The following is an 11,308-nucleotide window of genomic DNA, read 5'->3' as shown; positions in this document are numbered from 1 at the left end:
ACATATTTCTAATGGCAATATTGTTTTGTCTTTTAATTAATCAGAAGCTCCCGAAGAAGCGACAACGTCGCGAAACATGTTGAGCTGATCCCCACTTTTATCCAAACTCATCCTGTACCATCTCTTGAAGTGACAACGCCACCCAGTGCTTTTCGTGTATTTCATACATTTAGCCCTGTGGCTATCAGCAATGTCTTCAAAAAGGGATAGGAATTGAGTTATTTATGTATCTCATTGTATTGTTTTGTTTTCTTTCTTAATTATCAAATTGAGCAATTGTTCAGTGTTTTTTGTGCTAAGTGTATTGTTTAAATTAAAATTATTTATATTTTTTCAAAAATCTGGTGCCTACAAAGTCCACTTTCTCCTAGTCTCAGACTTCACAGTCTTTTTCTATTTTCTCCTCTTCATCAGATCTCATCCAATCTGCCATGGACGGATCTGATGATTTTTGTCGGATGTCAGCGGACATGTCTCCGCTGACATCCGACGCTTCATAGAGATGTATGGAGCGGCCGTTCAGGTCCGCCAACAAAACTGACAGGAGAACCTGAACGGTCCGACCGTGTGAAAGGGGCCTTTATGTGACACTACAGAAATGGGTTTTCTCTGGATGGAGGTTGAATGTATATAAATAATAAAAATGTTTTATTCATGGTTTATAAAATGTTAATTTATGTCCATGCACGGTTTGCAATCGTGTGAATATTGTGAACAAAAGCATTTCATGATTAAAAGTTATTTTCCTTCTTTAATGATATTGTTTTAATAGTTGGACCTCCTATTGAATGGTTTTTCTACCCCCCCACCCCCCTTTTTTTTTTTTTTTTTTTTTTTTTTTTTTTTCTTCCTTTATTTCATCTCCTCTTCCTGTCTGTCTGGTGTAATTCCTGCTTTGAGTTTTCTGTTATATTTGTGTCGCCTACCCCAGCGGTCCCCAACCTTTTTGACACTGGGGACCGGCTGTGTGGAATAAAATTATGCTAAGGCCGGTGGGGGGGCGGTTTTCCGTGGGCGATTTTTGTTGGGGAAATGGCTGGTGTCGGTGCTTCAATCATCACAACGCCATGGTTGTTATGGTGTCAGGATGATTGAAACGCATAATTTCTATTATTACATTGTAATAAAAAAATAAATAGTTCAACTCGCCATAAAGCAGAATCAGTGGGAACCCTGAGACTGTCGCTTGCCAGGTGTGGAGACTGTCGCTTGCCAGGTGTGGAGACTGTCGCTTGCCAGGTGTGGAGACTGTCGCTTGCCAGGTGTGGAGACTGTCGCTTGCCAGGTGTGGAGACTGTCGCTTGCCAGGTGTGGAGACTGTCGCTTGCCAGGTGGGGATGGAGCTGCTATACTTAGGTAGAGTTCATTTAGGTATGGCTCTATCACTGTAGTGGATACATGTGAAAGTGGATGCAAAGGGACTGCAATGGCAAGATGCAACAATCATTGTAAAAAAACATGCAGCAATTTGGGTCGGGCAGTGAGAGATTTCCTTACTTCAGTGTAGTGATCGTGAGGACTGGACGGTGGTGGGGCAGGGGGGCAGTGAGAGATGACATCATCTCTCTGCTTTCACACACCTCCCGGCCGGCTGTGTGGGCAGAACAGCTGTGATGCGGGCTGCCCACACACCTCCCGGCCGGCTGTGTGGGCGGAACAGCTGTGATGTGAGGCAGGCCGCGAGAGGTGATGCCATCTTTCTGCTCGCCCGCTCCTGCCGAACATCCGAAAGTGCAGCCTTCACGGCCCGGTAGTGGGCCGCGGACCAGGGGTTGGAGACCCCTGGCCTACCCTATTGTTTCTTTTATAAGATCCAAAATAAAGTGAGAGAGGAAAAAAATTTGCAAATGTGACAAATGTATTTTTTTTGTTTTGTTATGTTTTTGGCCATCTGTGTACTATTGTGGAGATTCCCCTTCACTTCCTGGCCCATTGCGGAAACAGGATATGAGAGGAAATCACCAGAACCAGTGTCCCCATAAATGTGGGATTTACTTTCAGTTTCGATGATCCTGGTAATCGGGACAAATGGAGAGGTTGGATCTCCCTAAGTGGGCCACAGCCACGATTCAGGACGTCATATGATGTACTGCAGGCAGGAAGTGGTTAATAACAGGGTAACATGGATTACACCGGACTGTGGAAAGTAAACCTGGTTGGCTGTGAAATGCTACAACTTTGTTCTTTTTCTGTTTGTTTGCTTTTAATGAAGTCGTCTGAACTTTGTCAGTCTAATGGAAAATTAAGATGGTAGTTCTAGTAGTGACCTATACAGTACCTGTATTTTCCCATGGATCTGTAAGGAGGGGATATAGCTCAGTGGTAGAGCATTCGACTGCAGATCGAGAGGTCCCTGGTTCAAATCCGGGTGTCCCCTTCATAATTTTCCACTTTTTTTTTTCTAATATAAATGTACAGATTGTAACCTCTCTCCCTCCTGGAAGATTTTAGACCCCTTCCATCTAAGACCGGGGCCACACATACTGTATATGTGATTGGATGCATCCAATTTACATGACAGGTGAGCGTGATTGGCTCTCAATGGAGCCGGTTCACATATCTCTGGGGCGGTCCTGTGCGTCTTTGGTTACGATTCAGGTTAGAGCAGGGCGATTTTTCTCTCCAAAAAAATCTGTAATTAAAAAAAAAAAAAAAAAAAAAAAAACTTTGATTCACGATTGGAATTTTTTTTTTTTTTTGATGGACACCGCGCCGATCATGAAGAGCTGCGGGCAGGAGTTTTTAGGCGAGGCCGCGGCTTTGGCCTTGTCCGCAGCGTCCAGCCCCGCGGCCTCACCTAAAAACTCCTGCCCGCAGCTCCTCAGGACCGGCACGGTGTAAAAAAAAAAAATTCAAGATTCGAATCGATTATTTATTTATTTTTTTTCCCAGCCCTAATTCAGGTGCAAATTTAGGCAAAATTTTGGACCTGAATCCCTGAACTGGGTCTCACCGGACCTCGTGCTGTGAACTGCAGCCGCAGTTTATGTGATCAGAGCCTAATGCCGCGTACACACGATCGGACATTCCGACAACAAAACCGTGGATAAATTCCTGATGGATTTTGGCTTAAAGTTGTCTTGCATACACACGGTTGCACAAATATCGGAAATTCCGAACGCCAAGAACGCGGTCATGTACAGCAGGTACGACGGCACTATAAAGTTAGAAGTTTTGTGAGAAACGATTCGCATTTCAGTCTTCGTGCTTTTCAGTCCGTTGCAGCGTGCTATCTCCATTACGAGCGCTAGTTTTACCAAACTGAGCGCTCCCGTCTCGTACTGGATTCAGAGCATACGTGGAATTTTGTGCGTCGGAACCAGCTCTCAAATTTTTGTTATCGGAAATTCCGACAGAAAATGTCCGATGGGGGCCTACACACGGAATTTTCGACCAAAAGCTTACATCGAACATTTGTTGTCGGAAATTCAGAGCGTGTGTGTACGCGGCATCCGTGTGAAGATTGTTACCTTTCTCTAGATAAAAGCACAGGATCACAGAGCTTAATATGAAATAAAGATTTGGAATCACGAGCAGAACTGCCGCTGTTCCAAATGACGGGCAAAACGCGTGACGTTTGGCACCCCAAACATCTCATCGGGGAGATCACTCTACTAACATCACATAAGTACTCCGTGACCGCGGGACCTGTGGGCTCGATGTCCGCCGGTGTCCCGCGATCGGGTCACAGCGCTGCGGAACAGGGAGATGTCAGTGTAAACAAGCATCTCCCTGTTCTGCCTTTCATCGGGAGCAGCGATCAGTGACATGTCACTCGTAGCCATGCCCGCTAACAGTTAGAATCACTCCCTAAGACACACTTAACCCCTTCCTCGCCCCCCTAGTGGTTAAGTCGCCCCCCTTCCCTGCCAGTGTCATTTATACAGTAATCAGTGCATTTTTATAGCACTGATCGCTATGTAAATGGTCCCAAAATAGCGCCAAAAGTGTCCGGCATAATGTCGCAGTCACGATAAAAGATCACCACCATAACAAATAGAAAAAATAATAATAAAAATGCCATAAATCTATCCCCTATTTTGTAGACGCTATAACTTTTGCGCAAACCAATCAATATACATTTATTGCGATTATTTTTTTTTTTTATTTTTTTTTTTTAAAACCAAAAATACGAAGTTTTGTGAGAAACGATTCGCATTTCAGTCTTCGTGCTTTTCAGTCCGTTGCAGCGTGACGAATCGGCGTAGGATCGGCGTAAACTGAGGAAAAAAAATACGTGTTTTATAGATTTTTGGGGATATTTATTATAGCAAAAAGTAAAAAATCTAGATTTTTTTTTTTTTTCAAAATTGTCGCTCTATTTTTGTTTATAGAGCAAAAAATAAAAACCGCAGAGGTGATCAAATACCACCAAAAAAAAGCTCTATTTGTGGGGGAAAAAAAGGACCTCAATTTTGTTTGGGAGCCACGTCGCACGACCGCGCAATTGTCAGTTAAAACGACGCAGTGCCGAATCGCAAAATTTGCCCTGGTCTTTGGCCAGCGAAAATGGTCCGGGGCTTAAGTGGTTAAAGAGTGCTGGAAAGAGTTCTCACCTGTACCTGCTTTTTTCCTTACACACCTGTAAGTAGGGGATATAGCTCAGTGGTAGAGCATTCGACTGCAGATCGAGAGGTCCCTGGTTCAAATCCGGGTGTCCCCTTCATGATTTTGGACTTTTCCGTAGTAAAAATGCAAAGCCTGTAACCTCTCCCCTGGAAAATCCAACCCCCCCCCCCCCGCATCCAATTGTAAAGACCGTAACCTTTTCTCCATATAATAGCACAGGATCAGAGAGCTTAGTTCACAAAAGGGTTCAACCGCTTTAAGACCGCCCATAGTAATTTTGCGGTTGACGGCACAGGCGGGCTGGACCACCTACCTCCAGGTTAGGGGCGTGCTGCTCCCAGGACAGATTGCGACTCCTGATACCCAGGCGCTTTGATCGGCTGTGGGATTGTGTGATCATTATGCGATCGCAATGTCAACAAAGCTGTTATGACAGCTGTGATTCCTATAGTGGTGCTGTAAATGGATCACAGCTAGCACATGGTGCTCAGGCCAATCACAGCACCCTGTACCATGTGATAGCTGTGGGCCGGCAGGCTAAGGCGTCTTTAAAGAGCTTGTCAAGCTTTGCGTTTTTTCACCTTAATGCATCCTAAGCATTAAGGTGAAAAAACATCCGATGCTTACAAGCCCCCCCCAGCCCCCCAGTTTACTTACCTGAGCCCTCAAAAGTCCCGCATCGTGAACATGATGGCTACTCGCCCCTGCCTTCTCTACTCTTTATTGGAGATTGATAGCAGCGCAGCCATTGGCTCTCGCTGCTGTCAATCTAATCAATGACAATGTCGCGCCCGGGCCTCCGACGGTCATAGAGATGACTGGTGAATCTCTATCGTCGTGAGCCGGCGCTGGCCGATACGTTTTCCGGGCTCCCGATGGCACGGGAGTGCCCGGAGAAGCACCGGATGGAGGGGGGGGGGGGGGATGTCTTTTTAAAAGCCCATAAACTCCACTCTATGTTAGCCTATGTGTCCATGCACACATGGACGGTTTTCAGCTTTAATGAGCAGTGGAGTTTATAGGCTTTTTCTGAACGCCCAAAAATAGTGTTCAAAGTGCCATTTTTTTTTACCTAAAAAAACGTAAAAAAATAAAAGGCAAAACACCTAATAAACGTAAAAAAAAAACGGTCCAGTGATGCATCCGCACGGAGCCCCGGTCCTCTCCTTGGCGCTGTAATATCTACTGTGGGCACCCGGGCGTGGACCGGGAGGGACACCGACGCCTCGTTCTAAGGTAAGTATTTTATAATGAGCTAGTATGCGGGGCATATTAGCTCATTATGCTTTTTACTTTACAGGTGTGTAGCACTACCCCCTGGGGGAGCTGCTGGTTATTTTTGGGTGGCACGTTACCTCTATATTCTCGCTGACCTGGGTGAAAGGAGAGAGTCTGAAGAATTTCAATGTCCACACAATACACTTCTTTTTCTTGAATTTATTTGGGAGAACTTCAGAAGACATCAATATGAAAACCTTAATTGACAATGACAGTGGGACTAGGCCCCGCCCCCGGGCTACTCTCACAGCTTTTGACTGACAGCAGCTGGAGCCAATGGCTCCCAATGCTCTAAGCCAAGCCTGTGAGAGCGGGGAGAGTGGAGAAGAACTGCTGCAGACATGCATAGCGCAAACCTGTTTGGCTGTAAAATAATTTTTTGGATTGTTTGCTTTTAAATGAAGTCGTCTGAACTTTGTCCTCTACAAATGGAAAATTGAGACGTAGTTAAAGAGTGGTGACCTATACCTGTAGTTTTATGTTGATCTTCAAGGAGGGGATATAGCTCAGTGGTAGAGCATTCGACTGCAGATCGAGAGGTCCCTGGTTCAAATCCGGGTGTCCCCTTCATAATTTTCCACCTTTTTTCTTATATAAATATACAGATTGTAACCTCTCTCCCTCCTGGAAGATTTTAGATCCCTTCCATCTAAGGCCGGGGCCACACATATGTGATTGGATGCATCCAATTCACATGACAGGTGAGTGTGATTGGCTCTCAATGGAGCCGATTCACACATCTCCGGGACGGTCCGCACTTAAAAAGGGTCCTATGCGTCTTTGGTTCCGATTCAGGTGCAAATTCAGGCAACATTTTGAACCTGAATTGGTGAACAGGGACCCACCGGACTCCGCGCTGTGAACTGCGGCCGCAGCTTATGTGAACAGATCCTAAAGCTTCGTACACACGATCGGACTTCCATTGGACAAATCCGTGTATTTTTGTCCGAAGGGCGTTAGCCGTGAACTTGTTCTGCATACAGACGGCCAAACTTTTTCAGCCAACATCAGCTCTTTACTAGGCATGTGCAATTTTTTAAGTTACGCATACGTTTTCCGTCAATTTTCGTTATTTTATTTGATTCGTTAACATACGAATGAACGAACGATTTAGCGCAATTAATAACGAATAACGATATTTTCAAAATAACGAATATGAAAAAAAACGAAGATACGAAAGATGAAAGAAACGAAAACATAGAAACAACGAAAATACCGAACCCCAAAAAAAAAAAAAAATTACGAAAAACAAAATGAACCAAAATGCAAACTTACTAATATTCGAAGACCGAAAAGAAAACAACCGAAATGCCGAACAAAGAATAAAAAACGAAAATCAAAACTAACGAAAAATAAATTAAGAATCTTCGGAAAACGGAAATGAAAACAACGAAAATACAAAATAATGTAAAATAGCTTTCGTTAGTACTGAAATATTTCTGGACATTGACCAATAGCCACTGAGCGCTGTCCCTTTCCTCTGAAGAGGTTTGTTCCTTCCCCCAATCAGCTTCTTTCTCATTACCTCCTGGCTCCTTGTGTCTTTTTCTGTGTTAGACTGCACTGCATCTAATTTCTAGATTTGTATTTGTAATATCTGACATATTTTAGTTTTCTTCTACGTCAGACTTCATTCTAGACAGGGTGTGTGTGCTAACTAAGACAGTCAAGTCAATCACAGTAAAGTACGAATTACAAAAATTACGACGAGTAGTGTGTCGAATAAACGTAAAATGTATTCTAACAGAATTACGAATGCAATAAAATCTACAAAAGTACGTTTTTACAATCAAAGGAAATTAGACACGAAAATACGAATGATCATAAAGCAACAAAAATATATTTCTTACGAAAATACGAATGCGGCATGATGGAAAATATAATGTAAATACGAATAGCAAAACAGCGACAATTAAACCAACGTAAAAGCGAAGGAACAAATAAAATCATTTTAAAAATACAAACGCGGCAGAATACAAAATATAACGAAAATACGAATCTCGATTCAACGAAAAATAAACTAACAGAAAAAAACGGAAACGGAAAAAAGACTGTTACAAAAATACTAAAGAGTACGAATACGATAACTAACGTCTTACGAAATTACGACTCGTTACGAATCACGATAAACAAACAGAAACGAAACAGAAATAAACAAAAATTTTTGCTGTGCACATGTCTACTCTTTACCGCCACCCTATGGGCAACTTCTGTTAATGCTGTCTAATGGTTAGCATTGGTTCGGAGCATGCGTGTTTGGACTTTGGATGTCAGTGTACAGACGATCGGATAATCCGACGGAACACATTTGTTGTTGGACAATCTGAGAGCATGACCATCCAACATTTGTTGTCGGAAATTCCAACAATTGTCTGATGGAGCGTACAGACGGTTGGATTATCTGACAAAACCCGTCCACCTCACAATTGTTGTCGGAATATCCGATCGTGTGTACGGGCCTTCAGTGGGAAGATTGTAATCTTTCTCTATATAAGAGCACAGGATCACAGAGCTTAAAGGGGTTGTAAAGGAAAAAAAAAATCCTTTACCTTAGTGCAGTCCTTCTTCACTTACCTCATCCTTCCATTTTGCTTTTCCTTATTTCTTCTGAGAAATCCTCACTTCCTGTTCTTCTGTCTGTAACTCCACACAGTAATGCGAGGCTTTCTCCCTGGTGTGGAGTGTCGTGCTCGCCCCCTCCCTTGGACTACAGGAGAGTCAGGACGCTCTTTACATTGCAGGTAGAGAAAGGAGCTGTGTGTGGGCGTCCTGACTCACCCGTAGTCCAAGGGAGGGGGCGAGCACGACACTCCACACCAGGGAGAAAGCCTCGCATTACTGTGTGGAGTTACAGACAGAAGAACAGGAAGTGAGGATTTCTCAGAAGAAATAAGGACATTTAAAAGCAAAATGGAAGGATGAGGTAAGTGAAGGAGGACTGCACTAAGGTAAAGGAAGCTATTTAGGGAAAAAAAATTCCTTTACAACCCCTTTAATATAAAATAAAGATTCGGAATCACGAGCAGAGCTACCGCCATTCCAAATTACATGCAAAGCGCGTGACGTTTGGCACCCCAAACTCGGCACGATATTGCTGCGCGAAAAAACAAGCAAAAATCACAGCAACGGCACAAGTGTAAAATCGCTCCTGGCTCAGGGCCAAAATTGAGCCGCCGAGTTTCTTCGGAGCCACAATCACGCATATAGCAGTCCCTTGAAGTGAATGGGCCGCCTTATGTAGGACACGCCTCTCCACGTGAGAATCGCATAGCGGGAACAGAAAAGTTCCCGCTATGTGTAGTGTGATCGGGGACTTAGATAATAAGAGGGGAAAAAAATACCAAACAGTAAAGCTGAAAATGGGTGGGGGTGTATAACGCAGATTGGGAGGCCTCAGGTGACCCCGGGAAGATTTTGGAAACACTTGAATCTAAATTCAAGAAAAGATCCTTTTTATAAATACATAAATAGAAAAGGAAGCAGAGAACGAAACTAAAAACACAACATGGCTTAAAATCTGATAGCTCAGTGGTAGAGCATTCGACTGCAGATGGAGAGGTCCCCGGTTCAAATCCGAGAGTCCCCCGGTGGGTTTTCGATACCTTTGTATCTAAACACCAATTAATAACACTATAATCCAACAAGAGACAGCAGCTTATATTGGTTCAACAATTGTATCTAAATGAGAACATTGTAACTATTATATGAAGTGCATTATAAATGAGAGGGCAAAGCTCAGTGGCAGAGACGGAAGTATTTGATGGGTCTTTCCAGTAGAAAAGATGTGGGCAGCAGAATTATGTCAACAAATGTGTGCCCCTCACCCATATGTATCCTGGGCTCATCTGGGTTCTGTGCCATCCAGGATGCTCAGGATCCTCTGTTCCTCAAACTCCCCTGTGAGCCACAATCCTCTTCTTTTTTTGGAGGGGGAGGGGGGACAGGCATTCTTTCAGGACTGAGCAGTGTTCACTTCCCGTCCGCCTGCAATGTACTGCAGACAGGCATCTGGTGTAGGCAAAGCAATGTATCTGTACGTCGCTGCTTACATCCGGGTTTAGAAGTAGAATGAGCAATCACCCTGAAGGGAGGAGATTTACATGCCAGACACATAAGGAGGGGATATAGCTCAGTGGTAGAGCATTCGACTGCAGATCGAGAGGTCCCTGGTTCAAATCCGGGTGTCCCCTTCATAATTTTCCACTTTTTTTTCTTATATGAATATACAGATTGTAACCTCTCTCCCTCCTGGAAGACTCTAGACCCCTTCCATCCAAGGCCGCCTTCACTCGTATGCGATTTGGATGTATTCAATTCACCTGACAGGCGAGTGTGATTGGCTCTCAATGGAGCCGGTTCACACATCTCCGGGGCCGTCCGCACTTTAACCACTTGCTTACCGGGCCTATTCCGGCACTCCTCTCCTACATGCAAAAATCATAATTTCTTTGCTAGAAAATTACTCAGAACCCCCAAACACTATATATGTTTTTTTAACGCAAATTGAGAGGTCTCAGGTGCCCCCTGGAAGATTTTGGAAACACTTGAATCAAAAATTCAAGAAAATACCTTTATGATAAATATTTAAATAGAAAAGGAAGCAGAAGAAAAAAAAAAACAAAAAACAACATGGGTTTTTAAATCTGGTAGCTCAGTGGTAGAGCATTCGACTGCAGATGGAGAAGTCCCTGGTTCAAATCTGAGAGTCCCCCGGTGGGTTTTCGATACCTTTGCATCTAAACACCCATTAATAACACTATAATCCAACAAGAGACAGCAGTTTATATTGGTTCAACAATTGTATCTAAATGAGAACATTGTAACTATTATGTGAAGTGGATTATAAATGAGAGGGCAAAGCTCAGTGGCAGAGACGGAAGTATTTGAAGAGTTGGTTTTGGGGTTTCCAGTAGAAAAGATGTGGGCAGCAGAACTATGTAAACAAATGTGTGCCCCTCACCCATATTTATCCTGGGCTCATCTGGGTTCTGTGCCATCCTGGCACGTTCAGGATGCTCAGGATCCTCTGTTCCTCAAACTCCCCTGTGAACCACAATCCTCTTCTTTTTTTGGAGGGGGGACAGGCATTCTTTCAGGACTGAGCAGCGTTCACTTTCCATCCGCCTGCAATGTACTGCAGACAGGCATCTGGTGTAGGCAAAGCAATGTATCCGTACGTCGCTGCTTACGTCCGGGTTTAGAAGTAGAATGAGCAATCACCCTGAAGGGAGGAGATTTACAAGCCAGACACATGAGGAGGGGATATAGCTCAGTGGTAGAGCATTCGACTGCAGATCGAGAGGTCCCTGGTTCAAATCCGGGTGTCCCCTTCATAATTTTCCACTTTTTTTTCTTATATGAATATACAGATTGTAACCTCTCTCCCTCCCGGAAGACTCTAGACCCCTTCCATCTAAGGCCGCCTTCACTCATATGCGATTTGGATGTATTCAATTCACCT

At 43.9% G+C, this 11,308-nt stretch overlaps 5 non-coding genes across 5 annotated transcripts; all 5 read left to right on the top strand.

Moving 5' to 3' along the window:
* The first annotated feature begins 2,305 nt into the window (after positions 1 to 2,305).
* On the top strand, positions 2,306 to 2,377 carry TRNAC-GCA. Its single transcript has one exon. It is a non-coding gene; the product is annotated as a tRNA-Cys (tRNA).
* Positions 2,378 to 4,591: 2,214 nt separating this feature from the next.
* On the top strand, positions 4,592 to 4,663 carry TRNAC-GCA. The gene has a single exon. It is a non-coding gene; the product is annotated as a tRNA-Cys (tRNA).
* Positions 4,664 to 6,342: 1,679 nt separating this feature from the next.
* Positions 6,343 to 6,414, top strand: TRNAC-GCA. Its single transcript has one exon. It is a non-coding gene; the product is annotated as a tRNA-Cys (tRNA).
* A 3,551-nt stretch (positions 6,415 to 9,965) lies between these two features.
* TRNAC-GCA lies at positions 9,966 to 10,037 on the top strand. Its single transcript has one exon. It is a non-coding gene; the product is annotated as a tRNA-Cys (tRNA).
* Positions 10,038 to 11,105: 1,068 nt separating this feature from the next.
* On the top strand, positions 11,106 to 11,177 carry TRNAC-GCA. The gene has a single exon. It is a non-coding gene; the product is annotated as a tRNA-Cys (tRNA).
* Positions 11,178 to 11,308: the final 131 nt, after the last annotated feature.

This window comes from Rana temporaria, chromosome 6, assembly GCF_905171775.1.
Source record: "Rana temporaria chromosome 6, aRanTem1.1, whole genome shotgun sequence".
Classification (NCBI taxonomy): domain Eukaryota; kingdom Metazoa; phylum Chordata; class Amphibia; order Anura; family Ranidae; genus Rana; species Rana temporaria.
The sequence above is the reverse complement of the archived record's forward strand: the minus strand, read 5'-3'. Positions and strand labels throughout refer to the sequence as shown.